Source organism: Pongo pygmaeus, chromosome 10, assembly GCF_028885625.2.
Source record: "Pongo pygmaeus isolate AG05252 chromosome 10, NHGRI_mPonPyg2-v2.0_pri, whole genome shotgun sequence".
Classification (NCBI taxonomy): domain Eukaryota; kingdom Metazoa; phylum Chordata; class Mammalia; order Primates; family Hominidae; genus Pongo; species Pongo pygmaeus.
In genome coordinates, this window is record NC_072383.2 from 59,221,057 (window position 1) to 59,247,803 (window position 26,747).

Genomic DNA, 26,747 nt, shown 5'->3' on the forward strand with positions numbered 1-26,747 from the left:
TGTTGCAGCACTGTTCATAATAGTCAAGATTTGGTGGCAACCTAAGCATCTACCAAAAGATTAATGAATAAAGAAAATGTGGTACATATACACAATGGAGTACTGTTTAGCCATTAAAAAAATAAGCTCCTGTCATTTGCAATAACATGGATAAAATGGGAGGTCATTATGTTAACTGAAATAAGCCAGGCACAGAAGGACAAACATCCCATAGTTCTGCAGTGTGATTTGAAGTCAGGTAATGTGATTCCTTCAGTTTTGATCTTTTTGCTCAGGGCAGCTTTGGCTATTCTGGGTCTTTTGTGGCTCTACATACATTTTAATATAGTTTTTATAATTTTTGTGAAGAATGTCATTAGTATTTTGATAGAGATTGCATTGAATCTGTAGATTAATTGGGTGGTATGTGCATTTTAACAATTTGATTCTTCTAATCTATGAATATGGAATATCTTTCCATTTTTTGTGTCTTCTTCAATTTCTTTCATCAGTGTTTTATAATTTCAATTGTAGAGATCTTTCGCTTCTTCGGTTAATTCCTAGGTGTTATATTTGTTTGTGGGTATTGTAAATGGAAATACATTTTTATTTCTTTTTCAGGCTGTTGACTGTTGGCATATAGAAATATTATTGATTTTTGTATGTTGATTTTTTTCCTGCAACTTAACTGAATTTATCAGTTCTAATAGTTTTTTTGATGGCATCTTTAGGTTTTTCCAAATATAAGATCATGTCACCTGCAAAGAAAGATAATTTAACTTCTTCCTTTCCAATTTGGATGCCGTTTTTTGTTTGTTTGTTTGTATGTTTTCTTTTTTTATTATTATTCTTATTCTTATTATACTTTAGGCTCTATGGTACATGTGCGCAACGTGCAGGTAAGTTACATATGTATACACGTGCCATGCTGGTGCGCTGCACCCACCAACTCGTCATCTAGCATTAGGTATATCTCCCAATGCTATCCCTCCCCCCTCCCCCCACCCCACAACAGTCCCCGAAGTGTGATGTTCCCCTTCCTGTGTCCATGTGTTCTCATTGTTCAATTCCCACCTATGAGTGAGAATATGCGGTGTTTGGTTTTTTGATCTTGCGATAGTTTACTGAGAATGATGATTTCCAATTTCATCCATGTCCCTACAAAGGACATGAACTCATCATTTTTTATGGCTGCATAGTATTCCATGGTGTATATGTGCCACATTTTCTTAATCCAGTCTATCATTGTTGGACATTTGGGTTGGTTCCAAGTCTTTGCTATTGTGAATAATGCTGCAATAAACATACGTGTGCATGTGTCTTTAGAGCAGCATGATTTATAGTCCTTTGGGTATATACCCAGTAATGGGATGGCTGGGTCAAATGGAATTTCTAGTTCTAGATCCCTGAGGAATCGCCACACTGACTTCCACAAGGGTTGAACTAGTTTACAGTCCCACCAACAGTGTAAAAGTGTTCCTATTTCTCCACATCCTCTCCAGCACCTGTTGTTTCCTGACTTTTTAATGATTGCCATTCTAACTGGTGTGAGATGGTATCTCATTGTGGTTTTGATTTGCATTTCTCTGATGGCCAGTGATGGTGAGCATTTTTTCATGTGTTTTTTGGCTGCATAAATGTCTTCTTTTGAGAAGTGTCTGTTCATGTCCTTTGTCCACTTTTTGATGGGGTTGTTTGTTTTTTTCTTGTAAATTTGTTGGAGTTCATTGTAGATTCTGGATATTAGCCCTTTGTCAGATGAGTAGGTTGCAAAAATTTTCTCCCATTTTGTAGGTTGCCTGTTCACTCTGATGGTAGTTTCCTTTGCTGTGCAGAAGCTCTTTAGTTTAATTAGATCCCATTTGTCAATTTTGGCTTTTGTTGCCATTGCTCTTGGTGTTTTAGACATGAAGTCCTTGCCCATGCCTATGTCCTGAATGGTAATGCCTAGGTTTTCTTCTAGGGTTTTTATGGTTTTAGGTCTAACATTTAAGTCTTTAATCCATCTTGAATTGATTTTTGTATAAGGTGTAAGGAAGGGATCCAGTTTCAGCTTTCTACATATGGCTAGCCAGTTTTCCCAGCACCATTTATTAAATAGGGAATCCTTTCCCCATTTCTTGTTTTTCTCAGGTTTGTCAAAGATCAGATAGTTGTAGATATGTGGCATTATTTCTGACGGCTCTGTTCTGTTCCATTGATCTATATCTCTGTTTTGGTACCAGTACCATGCTGTTTTGGTTACTGTAGCCTTGTAGTATAGTTTGAAGTCAGGTAGTGTGATGCCTCCAGCTTTGTTCTTTTGGCTTAGGATTGACTTGGCGATGCGGGCTCTTTTTTGGTTCCATATGAACTTTAAAGTAGTTTTTTCCAATTCTGTGAAGAAAGTCATTGGTAACTTGATGGGGATGGCATTGAATCTGTAAATTACCTCGGGAAGGATGGCCATTTTCATGATATTGATTCTTCCTACCCATGAGCATGGAATGTTCTTCCATTTGTTTGTATCCTCTTTTATTTCCTTGAGCAGTGGTTTGTAGTTCTCCTTGAAGAGGTCCTTCACATCCCTTGTAAGTTGGATTCCTAGGTATTTGATTCTCTTTGAAGCAATTGTGAATGGGAGTTCACTCATGATTTGGCTCTCTGTTTGTCTGTTATTGATGTATAAGAATGCTTGTGATTTTTGTACATTGATTTTGTATCCTGAGACTTTGCTGAAGTTGCTTATCAGCTGAAGGAGATTTTGGGCTGACACAATGGGGTTTTCTAGATATACTATCATGTCATCTGCAAACAGGGACAATTTGACTTCCTCTTTTCCTAATTGAATACCCTTGATTTCCTTCTCTTGCCTAATTGCCCTGGCCAGAACTTCCAACACTATGTTGAATAGAAGTGGTGAGAGAGGGCATCCCTGTCTTGTGCCAGTTTTCAAAGGGAATGCTTCCAGTTTTTGCCCATTCAGTATGATATTGGCTGTGGGTTTGTCATAGATAGCTCTTATTATTTTGAGATACGTCCCATCAATACCTAATTTATTGAGAGTTTTTAGCATGAAGCGTTGTTGAATTTTGTCAAAGGCCTTTTCTGCATCTATTGAGATAATCATGTGGTTTTTGTCTTTGGTTCTGTTTATATGCTGGATTACATTTATTGATTTGCGTATATTAAAGCAGCCTTCTCTTGTCTGATTGCTCTAGCTAGGGCTTTTCAAATAACAATGGTAAAAATGGGCACCCTTGTCATGTTCCAGATCTTACAGAAAAGGCTTTCAGGTGTTCCTCATTCAGGATGATACTAACTGTGGGTCTGTCATACATGGCTTTTATTATGTTGAGGTATGTTCCTTCTATATCTAGTTTGTAAAGTGTTTTTATCATGAGGCGATGTTAGATTTTATCGAATGCTTTTGCAATGTCAATTGAAATGATCATATGTTTTTTGTCCTTTATTCTGTTGATATGATATATCACATTGATTGAGCTGCATCTATTTTACCATCCCTGCATTGCTGGGGTAAATCTCACTTAGTCATGATGAATGATCTTTTTAATGCATTGTTGAATTTTGTTTGCTATTTTTTATTGAGAATTTTTGTATCAATATTTATCAGAGATATTGGCCTGTATTTTTCTTTTTTTTTTTTTGATGCATCTTTGGTTTTAGTATCAGGGTAATATTAGTCCCATAGAATGAGTTTGGAAGTATTCCCTCCTACTCTGTTTTTCAGAATACTTTGAGTAGGATTGATATAAGTTCTTCTTTAAATGGTTGGTAGAATTCAGCAGTGAAGCCATCAGGTCCCAGGCTTTTCTTTACTGGGAAACTTTTTATTGCACCTTTGATCTCATTACTTGTTATTGGTCTGTTCATGTTGTTGATTTCTTCATAATTTAAACTTGGTAGGTTGTGTGTGTCTATGAATTTGTACATTTCCTTTAGATTTTCCAGTTTATTGGCATATAGTTACTCATAGTAACTACTAATAATCCTTTGAATTTCAGTGACATCAGGACTTCTACAACCACTACCTGGCTACCATCTATGTTCACTCAAGTTTCTAGGGCTCTACAATCAGCAGACGGTGAAGCCAGACAAGTGTTTGTCCTTCCCTTCAGGGCAGTGAGTTCTCCCAGGCCCCAGGCAGGTCCAGAGATACTGCCTGGGAGCCAGGGATTGGAGTCAAAAGCCTTGTAAATTTACCTGATGTTCTATTCCACTGTGGCTAATCTGGAATCAAACCACAATTCAAAGTCCTCCTGCTCTTGTCTTCCCTTTCCATATGCAGAAGAGCCACAAACACCTCTGGCCTCTGGGGGTTCTGTCAGGTCCCCACTGTTCACTTAGAGCTCAAGCGTTCTTCAGTTAGCTTGTGGTGAATGCTACCAGGCCTGGTACTCACCCTTTAGGGTAGTGGGCTCACCTCTGACCCAGGACAGGTCCCCAAATACTATCAAAAACCCTAGGCCTGGACCTCAGGGACCTTAGGAGCCTGGTTTGTGCTCTACCTCACGACAGCCAAGCTGGTACCTAAGGTGCAAGACAAAGTCCCTTTTACTTTTCCATCTGCTTTCCTCAGGCAGGTGTCTTTCATTGTAGTCACCACAGCTGGGAATGTGCTGGTTCACACTTGAAGCCAGTACATCTCAGAGTTCAAGAACCATGGCATACTACCTGTGTATCCCCCACTGGTTATTCCAGGCCTAGGGGTTCTTCTGTCAGCAGGTGATGAATTCTGGCAGAATTGGTTCCTTCCCTTCAAGGCAGCACGTTCCCTTCTGGCCCAGGGTACATCTAAAAACTGTCATCTGGGAGCTGGGGCCTGAAATGGGGGCCTCATGACCCTGCCCAGTGCCCTATCTTAGTGTGGCTGAGCTGGTGTCCAAGGTACAAGCCAAAGTCTTTTTTCATCTTCATTGTCCTTTCCTTAAGCAGAAGGAAGAAGTCACTTTCATTGCTGGGAGCTGCACTGCCTGACGCTGGAGGAGGGGTGGTGCAAGCACTCACTTAGCTGCCCCAGTTTGTGTCTCCCTAGGTCACGTGCCACACTAGTACACTGGCTCTAAGCCCAGCTCAGCATTAGAAGTTACTGAGGAATTTCAGTCCTTACGTCCTAGACTGCCTTTCAGATTTATCTAGGACCCCAGAGCACTTTGGCCCAAGTTGATGAGGTTTGCTGAGAAACTCAAGTTCTGACCACTGGGACAAGCAAGTTCCCTCTGGCTAGGTCTCATCCAAATGCTCCCTCTGCATGTGTGAGCTGGCAGAGCCCAGTTCAGCTTTGCTCTCCACTGTGACAAAGCAGCGCTGAGTTCAATGTAAAGTTCCTCAGTCACTGCGCTCTCCTACCGGCTAGTACACAGACTCTTTCTCTGTATCTTATGGCCACTGCCAGGGGATAGAGAAGGGTGGAACCAGTGATGCAGTACTGTCTCTCCCGCCCTCTTCAATTCCTCCTTTAATGATGTGAAGTTAAAACCACGTACTGTGATTGCTCACCTGGCTTTTGGTTCTCGTGACAGTGCTTCTCTATGTGTAGATAGTTGTTAAAATTTGGTGTTTCTACTTCTATTCTGCCATGTTGCTCTCTGCCCCTCTAGTTTTCTCAGCAGTATGTTTTGTTGTTATGGTTGTTGTCAGTAAAGACACAAATGTAGGTGAAGATGAACAAAAGTACCTTGTATGTGTAAGCATTGTGCTACATGCACCTTATGTCCATAAAAAGAGGAGTAATAGGTTCATAAAACCCAATCCTCATGTTAAAGAAATGTTTCAATATGGAGGAAGAGACAACCACATATGCATAAAATGCTTATAGAACCATAAAGTGTAGATGTTAAACACACAGAATCAGAAAGATATGGATTTATGTCCCAGCTCTGGTGAAGACTGCCTTTTTAAATTTGGGCAATATATTTCATATCCCTGAGCTTCCAGAATCTTTTTAACATACCAAACAATACTCCCAAATTTTTCCTGATTTCTTATTCAAAATTAAGAAACTTACATATTAATATACTAGTCAGTTTATAAGCGACACTATAATATATGATTTGTCAAATGATAAGTTGCTTACAAGATTCTACATGAGGTTAGAGCATTTGAGAGAAAGGAAAGTAAAATCCAGAGGAAAGGATTTAGGCATAGGTTTCCTGGTTCTTCTTTGATAAATACAATTGTCTAGTAAACAGCAAATAAACTTTAACTGCTATCAGTGTAAAATCTAAATAGTTTGATCAAATCAAATATAGTACACATCTATCAATCTAAATATGTTTTAGCTTCCCTTTTGTTCTCTAAGCAATGGAAATATAATTTTGCTTCTTATAGCACCTACACAAAATCTAATCATATTTTCTGCATTAGGCTTTTTAAAAGCTTCATTAAGTAGAAAGCTGAGATAAGAACCATTTAATGTTACTCTAACCCTGACGTTTGATTCTATTAAAAAGTGACAGAATGAAAAGAACTGGTCAGACTAGCCCATTTTATCTTGTCAGCAACAAAGGCAATTTAAAATTACCAAAGGAATGCCCCATTTGAAATCATTTTAATGTGACTCAACTCTATTTTATCTCTTAAGAGCAATTCCTAGCATTTCAATTGTTTTCTGCTTAAAACTGTTTTATATCACATTAACACATGATCTTCATTGGAACAATCAATATTATCAATCAAATTTAATTTATGATTCCCATAACTGTAGAATTCCTTTTTCCCCCACTTTTAACACATGACTGAAGTTTTAATTTTTTAAAATATTTTCTCTACTTTGTCTATCAGTATATTACCTAAAACTATGTTTTTTTAAAAGTTCTTTTTTTAAAAGAGTCTCCAAAATATTTCAAACCTAAATGAATATTTTTGTGAAACAAAAGGAAATAAATTAGGAAAAGGAAGATGGATTTCAAAAGGAAAACACAAAAAGCACGCTTTCCTTCTTTTTATTTTGATTAAAAATTATCTCAATGAAAAATTTTCATTACGTGTATCCTGAACAAAAAAGTATTTCAAATATTATTTGTAGAATATTTCTATTCATAACACATTTTTTCTCCCCTGCATGTTCATAAGGATCTAATGGAACAGATGAGGCAAAGACCAACAAATATAAAATTAATGACTAGAGGGACTTGAAGAATACAAAACTACAGCTAGATAGGAATAAGTTCTAGTGTTCTATAGCACTGTAGGGTAACTATAGTTAATAATAATATGTAATTTCAAATAGCTAGAGGGCAGATATTGAATGACCCCAACACAAGGAAATGATAAATGTTTGAGATGATGGCTAAGCTAACTACTTTGATCTGATCACTATACATTATAAGTATTGAAGCATTGCTATGTACTCCATGAATATGTACAATTATTATTTGCGAATTAAAAAATAAAATTTAAAAGATATTTGCATGTTCACCTGTTGTTATCCACTCTATTCTTTAAACAAAAATCATGAACTATTTATAATGATCATTTAAGCATAAGGGCATAAGAAAGTTGGCAGTAAAAAAAAGAAAATAAAAATAAGTCTTTACTATCATCACACCCTCACTGGAATCCAAACATTCATAAGAATATGGAACTTGAGATCATGATGTTAAGTGAAATAAGCCAGGCACAGAAAGACAAACATCACATGTTCTCACTTATTTGTGGGATCTAAAAATCAAAATATTTAAACTCATGGACATAGAGATTAGAGGAATGGTTACCAGAGTTGGGAAGGTAGTGGAGGGCCATTGTGGGGGGTTGGGATGGTTAATGGATTAAAAAAAATAGAAAGAATGAATAAGATCTGCTATTTGATAGTACAACAGGGTAACTATAGTCAATAATTTAATTGTACATTTTAAAATAATTAAAAGAGTGCAACTGAATTGTTTATAATAGAAACAATAAATGCTTGAGGGGAGGATACCCTATTCTCCATGATGTACTTATTTCTCATTGTACGCCTGTATCAAAATATCTCATGTACCCCCCATAAATATATACACCTACTAAGGACCCTCAAAAATAAATTAAAACAAAAAAAAATAAACAAAAATATTTTAAAAGAATACATTTTACCAAGACAAATATTAAACTCAGAGGAATAAATAATGTATAAGCTATTTTGGGAAATTTAGTTAACTTTTGCTATTGAAAAATAAAATGCATGATTTGTAGAATATAAACTTAACTCAATAACTGATTATAACAAGTAAAATTTTAACTGAACAGTTAAAGTAGGACAAGGTCTATATTTGTCAGGAAGAGAATAAAGACGCTGAATAACTTCAGACTTCAGATTATTGTAAATTTTAAATAAAAACATTTAACTGGAGTATATTATTTCACAGTATTCTATTCTATCACAGTATGAAACAAAGAATACATGAAACTTTTAAAAAATTATCAAAATACAGGAAAAGACGAAGGAAGAAAAATAAATGGTAAGCAGAAAACACAAGCTATGATTAAAGGAATAAATTAAAATTTACTATTAAAAAAATGCATTAAACTCATTTATAAAAACAACTTCAAATTAAACTTGAAAATCAATATAACAAACAAAGAAGCAAAAGAAGAAAACAACAGAAACAAATATAGATATATATACCTAACAAAGGAACACATAAAACTACATTGAAAAATGGAAAATAATGAGATGACAAAAATCTACACAAGGCAAAAAATATGAGTAACAAAAAAACTGGTATAGCAAAAGTAATATCAGATTAAATAGAACCCAAGAAAAGCATCAGTTATAAAAATAATGAGGAGCCATAAACAAACAACTGTGAAGAGAGAATTTAGAAAAGATAATGTACATTATGTATTTCTTTAATATCACATTTTATTTGATACAGAAAGTACATGTGCAGATATGTTACATGGGTATATTGTGCAATGCTGTGGTTTGAGGTATTGATCCCACCACCCATGTAGTAAATATTATACCCAATAGGTAATTCATTCACTTACCAGCCCCAACTCTAGTAGTCTGCAATGTCTATTATTCCCAGGTTTTCATCCATGTGTGCTCAATGTTTAGCTTCCATTTATAAGTGAGAAGATGTGATACTTGGTTTTCTGTTTCCTCATTAATTCTTAGGATAATGGCCTCCAGTTGCTTCTATGTTGCTTCAAAGGAGATGATTTTGTTCTTTTTTATGGCTGCGTAGTAGTTCATGGTGTATATGTACCATATTTTCTTTATACAATCTATGATTGATAGGCACATAGGTTGATTCCCTATCTTTGCTATTGTGAATAGTGCTGTAATGAACATATGAGTGCATATGTCCTTTTGGTAGAATGATTTATATTCCTTTGGGCATATAGCTAGTAATGAGATTGCTGGGTTAAATTGCAGCTCTGTTGTAAGCTGTTTGAGAAATAGATTATTTAAACACGGTTCACTTTTCAAGGAACTGATAGCTAGTAAGGAGGAGACTTCATATGCATCCTTGATGAAGGAGTAAGGATGGAAGAGATAGCAGGAGGCACTTAGAAATATGAAAACACAGCTATGGTATCTACTATGAATTGTGAAAATTTGGAGAGCGGGGTGGAATGTCAAAGAACCAGGTAAGGAGACTGTGTAGACACAAGAGTCCAGGTGGAATTTTTACTTTTCTTCTGAGAAAATAGGGGAAAAAATTGAGAATATTTACATAGAAAGGACACAGTTTAGTTTGTTCTTTAGAAAAAATTATCTGATTTCAGTGAGGAGAATAGAAACTAGAAGTCACTAAAAAAATAGGCTAGCTTGTGTGGTAATTAATGCTAGAGATGAAGACCAGGATGAATCTAATAATCCTGGTAAGTTCATTTGAAAATAGAAGTTCAAGGAAATACTAATCCCAATGTATCCAGACAATGACAATGGAAAGTTTACACTTACTCATAATTTCAAAAGTTGCAAGTTTTGTGACTTGTATTATATGATCATTTAATTGCCACTTTGCCTGTAAGAAAGTGCTTTCTCATATACAGACATGTTTGATGTATTTTTTCCTGATAAGACTTGTGTCTATAATATCTTGACATCTCCCCAGTGTGTTAGTACAAGAACAGTTAGAGAATAACGCATCTACTGAGCATTCTTATCATTCAGAGTTTAATGTTGCATAATGTTGTAGAATGAGATAGTTCTAATATTTAAAAATTTATTGCTTCTTGCAAATACTGATGCACATAACTATTTAGGACTAACACTACAGATAATTTTTGTGTCACAAAAATTATATACACATATGTGTGTATATATATATATATGTATAAATAACTATATAGTAAAATATAGTGATAAGTTCTGAATAGTGGAATTTCCTGATTCATACTTCATGAGGAAGAATTTATTGTAATAGATGCCATTGAACATTATTATAAAAATATCATAACTGAGAAAGGTCATTCATACACATAGTAGTCCTCTAGAGTAAGCCTAAATCAATATTAATGTTGACATAAAGAGATATTAGTAATGAATATTATGTCAAAGATGCATGTCAAGGATAGCAAAATAAATATCTTAGAGGATGCAAAGACAATTTTTGTATCAGTTACCTACTAGAAATATGACACTTAACTGCCATTTCATAACAATTAAAATATATTATGTAATCTTACAAATATCTGTGCCTTAGGAAGTGAAGGCCATGTCATTTTAGGAGACATATTCAGAAAAATAAAGATAAGAAAATATTACATAGACAACATCTCAAACCTGTTCCTTTTAGTCCATTTTTACTGTCATTACCCTAGGAGAAGTCAACATCATTTCTTACCTAAACACTCAAAATAGCTTTCTCAAATAAATGGCCCTACCACTACTTCAAAGATTAATTTTGAGTTACTTAAAATAACTTGTAAGGGCTTTCGTAAAATTGTGTATAAGTGTTTATTTCACTTCTGTTTTTTGTCTCAGTATTTTGATAGATTTATTGACATAAAATTGATATATAATAAACTATGTATATTTAACATCATTAGGTTTGACATATGTACACCAACTTGAAATCGTAACTATAGTTAATACAATTACCAAATTTGTCATTCCCCAAAGTATCTCTTTCCCTCTCCTTCTCACCCCTCCTTGTACCACACTCCCTGTCCTTATACATGTTTTCTGTCACTATAGATTAGTTCGCAGTTTTTAGAATTTTAAAAATAGAATTATATATTATGTATTATTTTTGTTTGTTTGTTTGTTTTGTCATTTTTTTTGAGATGGAATCTCGTTCTGTCACCGAGATTGGAGTGCAGTGGTGTGATCTCGGCTCACTGCAACTTCCACCTCCCAAGTTCAAGCGATTCTCCTGCCTTAACCTCCCGAGTAGCTGGAACTAAAGGTGTGTGCCGTCAGTATCATCTAATTTTTGTATGTTTTAGTAGAGACAGGGTTTCACCATGTTGGCTAGGCTGGTCTTGAACTCCCTATCTCAGGTGATCCACCCGCCTCAGCCTCCCAAAGTGCTGGGATTACAGGTGTGAGCCACCATGACCGGCCCTATATACTGTTTTTTTTTTTTTTTCTGTCCTACCTTTTTAACTCACTGTAATTATGTTAAGACTCAGCTCTTAGTTGCATCTAATTCAATAATTTATTTTATTGATGCATATTATTGCATTGTATGAATATGCCACAATATATTTATCCATTCAGCTGCTTATGGATATTTAGATTGTTTCCAGTTTGGGCTATGAATAAAGCTTTTATCAATATTTGCTTAAAAGTCTGTTTGTGGATATAAAGAACTCAAACAAATCAAGTAAAAAGAAAACAAATAACCAAAATGAAAAGTGAGCAAAGGAATCAAATAGACATTTCTCAACCTAACTGTCCATTAAGGAATTAAGAAAATGTGGTATAAATACAGTTGAATACTATTAAGGCTTAAAAACAGAAGGAAATTCTGTCATTTGCAAGAAGATGGATGAACTTGGATGGCACCATGTTCAGTAAAATAAGCCAGGCATAGAGAGACAAATACTGCCATATGTAAAATCTAAAAAAAGATGAACTCACAGAAGTAGAGAATAGAATGATGCTTACCAGGGGTTGCAGAGAAAGAGGGACTTGGTAAGATGTTGACCAAAACATACAAAATTTCAGTTAGACAGAAGGAGTAAGTTCAAGGGATCCATTATACAATATGGTGACTATAATTAATAACAATGTATTATATACTTGAAAATTACTAAGCCAATGAACGTTAAATGTTCTCACCACAAAAACAAATAAGTATATGAGGTGATAAATATGTTAATTAGCTTACTTTAGCCATTTTACAATGTATGCATATATCAAAATTTATATAGTACAACATAAATAAATACAATTGTATTTATCAATTTAAAAATAAATAAATTTAAAGTATTTGTGTAGACACATGTTTTTATTTATTTTGGATAAATGGCTAAGTGTGAAATGGCTGTGTTACATGGTAAATGCATACTTCACATTTTCAAAAAACTGCCAAACTGTTTTCCAAAATGTTTGTATCATTTTATATTTCAACCAATCATCATTCTAGTTGTTCCTCATATGTTTTCCAGGCACTTTGGTTGAGAAAAATTAGGTATGCAATAAAATTATTTGTTTCTCTATAACTCAGCTGAATTTCTAGATATCAATGACCCATTATGATAGGGAAAACTTAATATATTTATTTTTAGGTAAACTCAGTGAAATTAGTAGTCATTCAATATTTTAATTATGTTCAAAGTAAGTCAATTATGAATTTAATCTCAGCATATTCAGAAAGCTGCCTTTTCTCTTGGAATGCCCTTAAGTTCCAAGGAGCCTTACATACATCCAGGCATGAGCTGAGTGTGGAGCACAAACTGGGGTGAGGGACATCTCTTATTTTGTGATATGATGATGTATAATTTTCCTCCTTTTGGTTTGTGTTTGGCCACTATGACGTAAGCATTGGTAACCAATCCTTTTTGCATACAATGAAATGATCCGAGTCTTGACATGTTCAGAGATTTGCATTCTGATTTTTGCTTGTACCGACCACAGCCTCCTCCATAAAGTATAACAATTCTCTCTTAACCACTTTCATAAAGAGACAGAGGTACAACAGTCTTCTCTCAACCACTTTCATACTGAAATTGGGGTTTTATAGGTATATGGGTGCTCTGGTACCTGAACAATGACGCATCCTGCAGAGCCATTTCCTTGAACTTTTCACTCAATTACTGCTACTTGACCATTTGCTGCCTGTTGGATACAAAGTTTCTCTATCATATTATAATCTCTTGAGCTACACTTCAGGAAGTCAGATATAGGTTTCTCTACTATACTGCAGTCACCCAAAATGCAAGCATGCTTATCACCATCTAATTGGGATGAGTCTCGCAAAAAGGATAAAGAATATGATGGCCAAATAGGAACAGCTCCAGTCTATAGCTCCCAGCATGAGCGATGCAGAAGACAGGTGATTTCTGCACTTCCAACTGAGGAACTGGGTTCATCTCATTGGGGCTTGTTGGACACCGGGTGCAGGACAGTGGATGCAGTGCACCAAGCATGAGCCGAAGCAGGGCAAGGCATCGCCTCACCCAGGAAGTGCAAGGGGTCAGGGAATTCCCTTTCATAGCCAAGCGAAGCTGTAACAGACAGCACCTGGAAAATCAGGTCACTCCCACCCTAATACTGCACTTTTCCAACGGTTTTAGCAAACGGCACACCAGGAGATTATATCCTGCACCTGGCTTGGAGGGTCCCATGCCAACGGAGCCTCACTCATTGGTAGCACAGCAGTCTGAGATCGAACTGCAAGGCGGCAGCGTGGCTGGCAGAGGGGCGCCTGCAATTGCTGAGGCTTGAGTAGGTAAACAAAGTGGCCGGGAAGCTCGAACTGGGTGGAGCCCACTGCAGCTCAAGGAGGCCTGCCTGCCTCTGTAGACTCCACCTCTGGGGGCAGGGCATAGCCAAACAAAAGGCAGCAGAAACCTCTGCAGACTTAAATGTCCCTGTCTGACAGCTTTGAGGAGAGCAGTGGTTCTCCCAGCATGCGGTTTGAGATCTGAGAACGGACAGACTGTCTCCTCAAGTGGCTCCCTGACCCCCCGAGTAGCCTAACTGGGAGACACCCCCTAGTAGGGGCAGACTGACACATCACACAGCCAGGTACCCCTCTGAGAGGAAACCTCCAAAGGAACAATCAGACAGCAACATTTACTGTTCAGCAATATTCGCTGTTCTGCAGCCTCCGCTGCTGATACTCAGGCAAACAGGGTCTGGCGTGGACTTCCAGCAAACTCCAACAGACCTGCAGCTGAGGGTCCTGACTGTTAGAAGGAAAACTAACAAACAGAAAGGACATCCACACCAAAACCGCATCTGTATGTCACCATCATCAAAGACCAAAGGTAGATAAAACCACAAAGATGGGGAAAAAACAGAACAGAAAAACTGAAAATTCTAGATATCAGAGCGACTCTCCTCCTCCAAAGGAATGCAGCTCCTCACCAGCAACGGAACAAAGCTGGACAGAGAATAACTTTGACGAGTTGAGAGAAGAAGGCTTCAGATGATCAAACTTCCCCAAGCTAAAGGAGGAAGTTCGAATCCATCACAAAGAAGTTAAAAACCTTGAAAAAAGATTAGATGAATGGCTAACTAGAATACCCAATGCAGAGAAGTCCTTAAAGGACTTGATGGAGCTGAAAACCAAGGCACAAGAATTACATGACAAATGCACAAGCTTCAGTAGCTGATTCGGTCAACTGTAAGAAAGGGTATCAGTGATTGAAAATCAAATGAATGAAATGAAGCAAGAAAGAAATGAACAAAGCCTCCAAGAAATATGGGACTATGTGAAAAGACCAAATCTACGTCTGATTGGTGTACCTGAAAGTGACAAGGAGAATGGAAACAAGTTGGAAAACACCTTGCAGGATATTATCCAGGAGAACTTCCCCAATCTAGCAACACAGGCAAACATTCAAATTCAGGAAATACAGAGAACGTCACAAAGATACTCCTCAAGAAGAGCAACTCCAAAACACATAATTGTCAGATTCACCAAAGTTGAAGTGAAGGAAAAAATGTTAAGGGCAGCCAGAGAGAAAGGTCGGGTGGCTCACAAAGGGAAGCCCGTCAGACAAACAGCTGATCTCTCGGCAGAAACTCTACAAGCCAGAAGAGAATGGGGGCCAATATTCAACATTCTTAAAGAAAAGAATTTTCAAGCCAGAATTTCATGTCCAGCCAAACTCAGCTTCATAAGTGAAGGAGAAATAAAATACTTTACAGACAAGCAAATGCTGAGAGATTTTGTCACCACCAGGCCTGCCCTAAAAGAGCTTCTGAATGAAGCACTAAACATGGAAAGGAAAAACCATTACCAGCCACTGCAAAAACATGCCAAATTGTAGAGACCATTGATGCTAGGAAGAAACTGCATCAACTAACGAGCAAAATAACAAGCTAACATCATAATGACAGGATCAAATTCACACATAACAATATTAACTTTAAATGTAAATGGGCTAAATGCTCCAATTAAAAGACACAGACTGGCAAATTGGATAAAGAGTCAAGACCCATCAGGGTGCTGTATTCAGGAAACCCATCTCATGTGCAGAGACACACATAGGCTCAAAATAAAAGGATGGAGGAAGATCTACCAAGCAAATGGAAAACAAAAAAGGGCAGGGATTGCAATCCTAGTCTCTGATAAAACAGACTTTAAACCAACAAAGATCAAAAGAGACAAAGAAGTCCATTACATAATGGTAAAGGGATCAATTCAACAAGAAGAGCTAACTATCCTAAATATATATGCACCCAATACAGGAGCACCCAGATTCATAAAGCAAGTCCTTAGAGACCTACAGAGAGACTTAGACTCCCACACAATAATAATGGGAGACTTGAACACCCCACTGTCAACATTAGACAGATCAATGAGACAGAAAGTTAACAAGGATATCCAGGAATTGAACTCAGCTCTGCACCAAGCAGACCTAATAGACATCTACAGAACTCTCCACCCAAAATCAACAGAATATACATTCTTCTCAGCACCACACTACACCTATTCCAAAACTGACCACTTAGTTGGAAGTAAAGCACTCATCAGCAAATGTAAAAGAATAGAAATGATAACAAACTGTCTCTCAGACCACAGTGCAATCAAACTGGAACTCAGGATTAAGAAACTCACTCAAAACCGCTCAACTACATGGAAACTGAGCAACCTGCTCCTGAATGACTACTGGGTACATAAGGAAATGAAGGCAGAAATAAAGATGTTCTTTGAAACCAACGAGAACAAAGACACAATATACCAGAATCCCTGGGACATATTCAAAGCAGTGTGTAGAGGGAAATTTATAGCACTAAATGCCCACAAGAGAAAGCAGGAAAGATCTAAAATTGACACCCTAACATCACAATGAAAAGAACTAGAGAAGCAAGAGCAAACACATTCAAAAGCTAGCAGAAGGCAAGAAATAACTAAGATCAGAGCAGAACTGAAGGAGATAGAGACACAAAAAACCCTTTAAAAAAATCAATGAATCCAGGAGTTGGTTTTTTGAAAAGATCAACAAAATTGATAGACCGCTAGCAAGACTAATAAAGAAGAAAAGAGAGAAGAATCAAATAAACACAATAAAAAATGATAAAAGGGATATCACCACCAATCCCACAGAAACACAAACTACCATCAGAGAATAGTATAAACACCTCTATGCAAATAAACTAGAAAAGCTAGAAGAAATGGATAAATTCCTCGACACATACACCCTCCCAAGACTAAAAAAGGAAGAGTTAAATCTCTGAATAGACCAATAACAGGCTCTGAAATTGAAGCAATAATTAATAGCTTACCAACCAAAAAAAGTCCACGAGCAGATGGATTCACAGCCGAATTCTACCAGAGGTACAAGAGGAGCTGGTACCATTCCTTCTGAAACTATTCCAATCAATAGGAAAAGAGGGAATCCTCCCTAACTCATTTTAGGAGGCCAGCATCATCCTGATACCAAAGCCTGGCAGAGACACTACAAAAAAAGAGAATTTTAGACCAATATCCCTGATGAACATTGATGCAAATATCCTCAATAAAATACTGGCAAACAGAATCCAGCAGCACATCAAAATGCTTATCCACCATGATCAAGTGGGCTTCATCCCTGGGATGCAAGGCTGGTTCAACACACGCAAATCAATAAACGTAATCCAGCATATAAACAGAACCAAAGACAAAAACCACATGATTATCTCAATAGGTGCAGAAAAGGCCCTCAAAAAATTCAACAGCCATTCGTGCGAAAAACTCTCAATAAATTAGGTATTGATGGGACATATCACAAAATAATAAGAGCTATCTATGACAAACCCACAGCCAATATCATACTGAATGGGGAAAAACTGGAAGCATTCCCTTTGAAAACTAGCACAAAACAGAGATGCCTTGTCTCACCACTCCGATTCAACATATTGTTGGAAGTTCTGGCCAGGGCAATCAGGCAGGAGAAAGAAATAAAGTGTACTCAGTTAGGAAAATAGGAAGTCAAATTGTCCCTGTTTGCAGATGACATGATTGTAGATCTAGAAAACCCTATTATCTCAGCCCAAAACCTCCTTAAGCTGATAAGCAATTTCAGCAAAGTCTCAGGATACAAAATCAATGTGCAAAAATCACAAGCATTCTTACACACCCAGAACAGACAAACAGAGAGCCAAATCATGAGTGAACTCCCATTCACAATTACTTCAAAGAGAATAAAATACCTAGGAATCCAACTTACAAGGGATGTGAAGGACCTCTTCAAGTAGAACTACAAACCACTGCTCAGTGAAATAAAAGAGGACACAAACAAATGGAAGAACATTCCATGCTCATGGATAGGAAGAATCAATATCATGAAAATGGCCATACTGCCCAAAGTAATTTATAGATTAAATGCCATCCCCATCAAGCTACCAATGACTTTCTTCACAGAATTGGAAAAAACTACTTTAAAGTTCATATGGAACCAAAAAGGAGCCCGCATCACCAAGTCAATCCTAAGCCAAGAGAACAAAGCTGGAGGCATCATGCTACCTGACTTCAAACTATACCACAAGGCTACAGTAACCAAAATAGCATGGTACTGGTACCAAAACAGAGATACAGAACAATGGAACAGAACAGAGCCCTCAGAAATAATACCACACATCTACAACCATCTGATCTTTGACAAATCTGATGAAAATAAGAAATGGGGAAAGGATTCCCTATTTAACAAATGGTGCTGGGAAAACTGGCTAGCCATACGTAGAAAGCTGAAACTGGATTATTTTGTTACACCTTATACAAAAATTAATTCAAGATGGATTAAAGACTTAAATGTTAGACCTAAAACCATAAAAACCCTAGAAGAAAACCTAGGCAATACCAGTCAGGATATAGGCATGGGCAAGGACTTCATGCCTAAAACACCAAAAGCAATGGCAACAAAAGTCAAAATTGACAAATGGGATCTCGTTAAACTAAAGAGCTTCTGCACAGCAAAAGAAACTACCATCAGAGTGAACAGGCTACCTACAGAATGGGAGAAAATTTTTGCAATCTACTCATCTGACAAAGGGCTAATATCCAGAATCTACAAAGAACTCAAACAAATTTACAAGAAAAAAACAACCCCATCAACAAGTGGGTGAAGGATATGAACAGAAACTTCTCAAAAGAAGACATTTATGCAGCCAAGAGACACATGAAAAAATGCTCAGCATCACTGGCCATCAGAGAAATGCAAATTAAAACTACAATGAGTTATCATCTCACACCAGTGAGAATGGCGATCATTAAAAAGTCAGGAAACAACAGGTTATGGAGAGGATGTAGAGAAATAGGAATACTTTTGCACTGTTGGTGGGACTGTAAACTAGTTCAACCATTGTGGAAGACAGTGTGGCGATTCCTCAAGGATCTAGAACTAGAAACACCATTTGACCCAGCCATCCCATTACTGGGTGTATACCCAAAGGAATATAAATCATACTGCTATAAAGACACATGCACACGTATGTTTATTGTGGCACTACTCACAATAGCAAAGACTTGGAACCAACCCAAATGTCCAACAATGATAGACTGAATTAAGAAGATGTGGCACATATACACCATGGAATACTATGCAGCCATAAAAAAGGATGAGTTCATGTCCTTTGTAGAGACATGGATGAAGCTGGAAACCATCATTCTCAGCAAGCTATCGCAAGGACAAAAAACCAAACACTGCATGTTCTCACTCTTAGGTGGAAATTGAACAATGAGAACACATGGACACAGGAAGGGGAACATCACACTCTGGGGACCATTGTGGGGTGGGGGGAGGGGGGAGGGATAGCTTTAGGAGATATACCTAATGCTAAATGACAAGTTAATGGGTGCAGCACACCAGCATGGCACACGTATACATATGCAACAAACCTGCACCTTGTGCACATGTACCCTAGAACTTAAAGTATAATAAAACAATATATATATTAAAAAAGAAGAATATGAGGGTGTTCTGTTGCTCTTCTTTTTCTATTCATTTCCCACCTTTCTTCTGGTTGATGTTGTTTTTCTTAGAACAAGAAAACTCTCTTTTCCATCATAGTACCATTTCACTGGATGTGTTATTCATCGTATACAATTTATACTAAGGCTTTAAGATTACTTTGTCTGCTCTAATTTAAGTATCTTTCAAAATCTCTTTGTTACTTATCTACCCTATGGTAAATATTTTCTCTTAAAAAAAAAAAAAAGACCATTGACTCAATGTCAAGTGTTACACATTAAATGAAAGACTGAAAATAAAAATCCATTATTAAAATGTTAAAATAGTGGCCCACTACAGTTCTAACAGTGGTGACTATCTGGGCTTATGCCAAGGGACATACTCATTTGTGGGAGTTTCCACCCTCCCACAAATGAGTATGTCCCAGTTATCTGCTAGACCTAAATATCTGCTGTAAATTGGTTTTTTCAGAATGGAAAATCACTCATACGAACATTACAATACTGTGTTACTAATTGCTAGTGGGGACCCCTTGCTTGTATAACCATTCTGAATGGGGAACAGGTTACTATTGCCAAAGACAAACCAAGCTAGACTCTAGTTAAAGTTGTAAGGTCAGATTTAATCAGTAATATACTACTGCAAAAGGGGAAACAAAAAGTTCAGCATGAAATAAACTGAATTTCTATTTGTACAGAGGTGGCCGGTTTTTAAAAGGTGAAATGAGAGATCAGCAGCACAGGGTAGGGAGACTAAACCAACGTTCAGTAGAGTCAGGTAAGTGTAAAATTACAAAAAGCAGGAGGGAAGTAAAGAGTTGTTTCACGCGAAACCCATCAGAAGTTAGGCTCTTCTCCCACAGAAACTGGGAGAAAGGGGTGCTATCTGCAGCTGCTGGCTGAAACAAACAGTAATTTATTTTGTCAAAAACACAGGGTGTCATTTCATTTATTTGTGTTTGCTTTAATTTCCTTCATCATTATTTTATATTCTCAGAGTTCAAGTCTTCCACCTCCTTGGTCAAGTTTATACCTAAATATTTTATTCTTCTTGATGCTATTATAAGTGGGATTGCTTTCTCAATTTTCTTTTCAGATAGTTTCTTGATAGCTTAAAGAAACATAACTAATTTTTGTATGTTGGTTTTTCATCCCGCAACTTTGCAGATAATGTGATCATGTATATATAAAAAAACCTCTAAAAACTACACAGAAAAACTGTTAAAACTAATAAATTCAGCATATATAATTTTACATTTTCTTCTCTCTAATTTGGATGCTTTTTATTTCTTTGTCTTGCTTAATTTCTCTGGCTAGGACTTTAGATACTATGTTAAACAGAAGTAGTGAAATAGTCACCCATATCCTGTCCCAGATCTTAGAGGAAAAGCTTTCAGTTTTTCACCATTGAATATGATGTTGGCTGTGGGTTTGTCATACATGGGACTGACATAAAAATAGACACATAGGAAACAGAAAAGGAGAGCACGGAAATAAACATAAGCACCTACAGTCAACTGATCTTCAAGAAGTGTGTCAAGAACACATAATAAGGACAGGAAAATCTCTTCGACAAATGGTGTTTGGAAAACTGGCTAGCCACATGCAAAAGAGTGAAATTGGACTCTTATCTTACACCACACACAAAAATCAACTCCAAATTGATTAAAGACTTAAACTCAAGACAACTTAAGACCTGAAACTAAAACTTCTTGAAGAAAACATAGGGGGAAACCTTTTTGACATTGGTCTTAGCAATAATTTATTGGATTTGTCCCAAAATCATGGGCAACTAAATAAAAAATAGACAAGTGAGACTACATCACAATAAACAGCTCTGTACAGGAAAAAAATAATAACCAACAGAATGAAAAGACTACGTATAGAATGAGAGAAAATATTTGCAAATCATTTATCTGATGCAGGGTTAATATTCAACATTTGTAAGAATCTTCTACAACTCAACAGCAGAAAACAAATATCCTGACTTAAACATGGGGAAAAAGACATAAATAAACATTTCTCCAAAGAAGACATACAAATGGCCACAAGGTTTATGAAAGGATTCTTAACATTGCTAATCATTAGGCAAATTCAAATCATAACCAAAGTGAGATATTACCTTATATATTTTACAATGGCTATCATCACTGTATTTGTTAGTTTTCACACTGCTGATAAAGACATACCCGAGACTGGGAAGTAAAAGAGGTTTAACTGCACTTACAGTTCCACATGGCTGGGGAGGCCTCAGGATCACGGCGGGAGGCACAAGATACTTCTTACGTGGTGCTGGCAAGAGAAAATGAAGAGGAAGCTAAAGCAGAAACCCCGGATAAACCCATCGGATCTTGTTAGACTTATTCACTATCATGAGAATAGCATGGGAAAGAGCAGCCCTCATGATTCAATTACCTCCCACTGGGTCCCTCCCACAACACGTGGGAATTCTGGGAGACACAATCCAAGTTGAAATTTGGTTGGGGGCACAGCCCAACCACATCATTCTGCCCCTGCCCCCTACCCCCAAATCTCATGTCCTCACAGTTCAAAACCAATCATGCCTTTCCAACAGTCCCCCAAAGTCTTAACTCATTTCAGCATTAACTCAAAACTCAAAAGTCCATAGACCAAAGTCTTATCTGCGACAAGACAAGTCCCTTCCACCTATGAGCCTGTAAAATCAAAAGCAAGCTAGCTACTTCCTAGATACAGTGGGGGTACAGGCATTGGGTAAATACAGCCATTCCAAATGGGAGAAATTAGCCAAAACAAAGGGGCTACAGGCCCCATGCAAATCTGAAATCCAGCAGGGCAGTCAAATCTTAAAGCTCCAAAATGAACTCCTGTGACTCCATGTCTCACATCCGGTCACACTAATGCAAGAGGTTGGTTTCCATGGTCTTGGGCAGCTCTGCCCCTGTGGCTTTGCAGGGTACAGCCTCCCTCCTGGCTCCTTTCACGGTCTGGCACTGAGTGTCTGTGGCTTTTTCAGGTGCATGGTGCAAGCTGTTGGCGGATCTACCATTGCGGGGTCTGGAGGATCGTAGCCCTCTACTCACAGCTCCACTAGGTGGCGCCCCAGCAGGGACTCTGTGTGGCGGCTCCAATCCCACATTTTCCTTCTGCACTGCCCTAGCGGAGGTTCTCCATGAGGGTCCCGCCCCCTACAGTAAACTTTTGCCTGGGCATCCAGGCATTTCCATACAGCTTCTGAAATCTACATGGAGGTTCCCAAACCTCAATTTTTTACTTTTGTGCACCCGCAGACTCAATACCACATGGAAGCTGCCAAGGCTTAGGGCTTCCACCCTCTTAAGCCACAGCCCAAGCTGTACATTGGCCCCCTTCAGCCAAGGCTGGAACAGCTGGGACGCAGGGTACCAAGACACTAGGTTGCACACAGCACAGGGTACCAAGACACTAGGTTGCCCAGCCCACAAAACTATTTTTTCCTCCTGGGCATCTGGGCCTTTGATGGGAGGGGCTGCCATGAAGGTCTCTGATATGGCCTAAAGACATTTTTCCTATGGTCTTGGCTATTAACATTAGCCCCCTTGCTACTTATCCGAATTTCTGAAGCTGGCTTGAATTTCTCCACCAGAAAATGCGTTTTTCTTTCCTATCGCATAGTCAGGCTGCAAATTTTCCAAATTTGTATCTTCTGCTTCCCTTATAAAACTGAATGCCTTTAACAGCACCCAAGTCAGATCTTGAATGCTTTGCTGCTTAGAGATTTCTTCTGCTAGATACCCCAGATAATCTTTCTCAAGTTCAAAGTTCCACATATCTCTAGGGCAAGGGCAAAATACTGCCAGTCTCTTTGCTAAAACATAATGAGTCACTTTTGCTCCAATTCCCAACAAGTTCCTCATTTCCATTTGAGACCACCTCAGCCTGGATTTTATTGTCCATATCGCTGTCAGCATTTTGGGCAAAGCCATTCAACAAGTCCCTAGGAAGTTCCAAATATTCCCACATTTTCCTCTCTTCTTCTGAGCCCTCCAAACTGTTCCAACCTCTGCTGTTACCCAGTTCCAAAGTCGCTTCCACATTTTCGGGTATCTTTTCAGCAACACCCCACCCCACTCTACTGATACCAATTTACTGTATTAGTTTGTTTTCACGCTGCTGATAAAGACATACCTGAGACTGGGAAGTAAAAGAAGTTTCATTGGACTTACATTTCCACATGGTTGGGGAGGCCTCAGAATCATGGCATGAGGTGAAAGGCACTTCTTACACGGTGGCAGAAAGATAAAATGAGGAGAAAGCAAAAGTGGAAACTCCTGATAAGCTCATCAGATCTCATGAGACTTATTCACTATCATGAGAATAGCACGGGAAAGACTCGCCCCATGATTCAATTGCCTCCCACTAGGTCCCTCCCACAACACGTGGGAATTCTGGCAGATATAATTCAAGTTGAGATTTGGGTGGGGGCACAGCCTAACCATATCAGTCATCATTATCAAAAAAAAGGGTAAATTTTGGTGAACATGTAGAGATATTAGAACCCTTACACACTGTTGGTGGGGATGCAGAATGGTACAGCCCCTATACAACCTCCGCAGCATGGAAGTTCCTCAAAAATTTATAAATAGAGATATCATATGATTCAACAACCCTACTCCATGTATAAATCAAAAAATTTTAAATCAGTATGTTGAAGAGCTTTCTGCACTCCCATGGTCACTGCAGCATTATTCACAATAGACAAGATACAGAGACAAATGCCTATTGAAAGATGAATTGATAAAGAAAATGTGATATATGCAACTCCTACCATTTACACCAATGTATATGAGCCTACAGCACATTAGGTTAAGTGAAATAAGCCAGTCACAGTTGAAAAAATACTACATGATTCCACTCATATACAGTATCTAAAGTAGTTAAAACTCATAGAAGCAGAGAATAGAATGATGTTTGCCAAGCACTGGGAGAAGAAGGAAAAGGAGAATTGTTTGCTCAATGGATATAAAGTTTTAGTTATGCAAGATGAAAAAGTCCTAGAAATCTGCATTACAACACAGTATCTGGAGTTCAAAATACAATATTGTACATTTTAAAATACATTAAGTAACAGATCTCATGTTAAGTGTTCTTACTACCAAACAAAACTAAAAAAATAAAAGAAGAAAATTTTTGAAAGTGATGGATATGTTTAGGACCTTGATTGAGGTGATGGTATCATAAATGTATACATATGTTCAAATTCACCAAAATGTATACGTTAAATATGTGCATTTTTTTTGTTTTGAGACAGAGTCTCACTCTGTCACCCAGGGTGGAGTACAGTGGTGTGATCTTGGCTCACTGCAACCTCTGCCTCCTGGGTTCAAGCGATGCTCCTGCTTCAGCCTCCTGAGTAACTGGTATTATAGGCATGTGCCACCATGCCCAGCTAAACATGTGCAATTTTGTATATCAATTATACCTCAGTAAAGCTTTAAAGAAAACCTATAGTAGTCTTTTATTCAAGTCTTAATTGGCCAAGGTTGAAGTCTAGTTGAGAATCAGTTTCAAAGGAGCCTGGCTAGGGTTTGGTAAAGAAGAAATTTTCTTTCTACATAAGAACCATATAACCATATAACCCTCTGTTAAAAGAGCTTTGTGGAGTTTCAGTGATGATATGTAAGACAATATTTTTACCTAAACTAAAGTCTTCATTGGCTGGAACCTGGTGGAAATCTCTATATGCTACTTCTGCCCATACCTCCATCTGTGTTAGAAAATGGACCCTGGTATCTAGGCTCTTCTAGGACTGGAAAAGCCCCATTGGCCCCTTTCTGCTTCCTGTGTTTCCTCAAGTTAGCCTGAGTTTTTACATTACCTGCAAGATGTTCCTTACTAATAAATTTTTGTGTTTACTACAAACAAAGCAGAAATAAAGATGTTTCCACATCTCCCAGAAGTCATCTTAATGTTTTCCAGGGTAAGCAGTGTTCTATCTAGGTTGGTTCTGGGGTCATGACTCTGCTGATACAGTTATCAGTCCGTCTCATCAAGTCCTAGGTAATCCATGCTTGATTTGTTCTTAATTCTCACAAAAGAGGTTCCATTATGTAAGATAACCCATTTTTGAGATGAATCTTTTCAGCTGCTCTAGCCTCTCTGGTCTACATCCCTACCTTCTGCTTATCAACCTGTATCTACCCTTTCAGATTCACTCCTATAATTTTCTAGGCATATTTTCAAAATCAACAATGGTTTCTAAGACTGTCTTATCTCTGCACAACTCTTCTCTCAAAACATAACAGCTACTGGCTCAAGATAACTTGACTTTGTAACTGTGGTGGAGCACGACCTTGGTGCAGATACATACTGCATGACTATTTAGCCGTGGATACATGCTGTGTATATTGGGTATATGTTTCATAGACACGATAGTCCTCATGATCCGGCTATGTAATAAATAACAGGACAAGCACACCTAAATTTCTTATTCCCAAAATTCAATGTAATTTCTAGCTCTCGAACACATGTTCTTTCTGCTTCATAATAGAAAACTAATAATCCAGCTATTTCTATGTACCTGCAGTCAAATTAAGTATTATTTCAGGTTTAGCTATAATAATAATGTAAAAAGAACAAAATTATAATTATTCAGAAGTTATTTGTTTTCCATTAATGTCATTAATTTCTAAATTATAGAAAACTTTCATATGAGGAATTTTCACATTCACTGCCTTATTTAATATTTATTATCTTTGATGAGGTAGACACGAACTTTATAGATCATTTTATTTTCCTACCATTGTTAATATCAGAAGTAGACTATGATATCAGAAGTGAACTATGTACTCTATGCTCACCCGCTGAATCAGTTATAGAACCACATGGTTTGCCAGCTCTACCAGATGCCCTATTATTCACTCACATTCTAGTTATTATGGTTTAGATGAAATGCATTTGGTCCTGCTGCTTCTGGAATCTAGGACAGTGGAAAGGTGAATTCTATTGTCTTAAGCAAGTTGACTCACTGCCCTGTGTTTCAATTGCAGTTTTAGAATATAAGCGAGGAGAACAAGATAATATCTAAACGGGCTTCGAACTCCACATTCTATGATTCTATCTACTTTAGCAAAAAAAAAGAGCATTAGTAAATGGGATCAAAGTGGGAGTATATTTTATTCTGTGTTTTCATCTAACAGCATTTACAAATTGGCTTTTGAGGGAGATGAACAGAAATGAAAGAATAACTTTTAACAAGAGATAAAAGAAATAAAACTGCCAATGCATATGTATACTTACACAGATTAA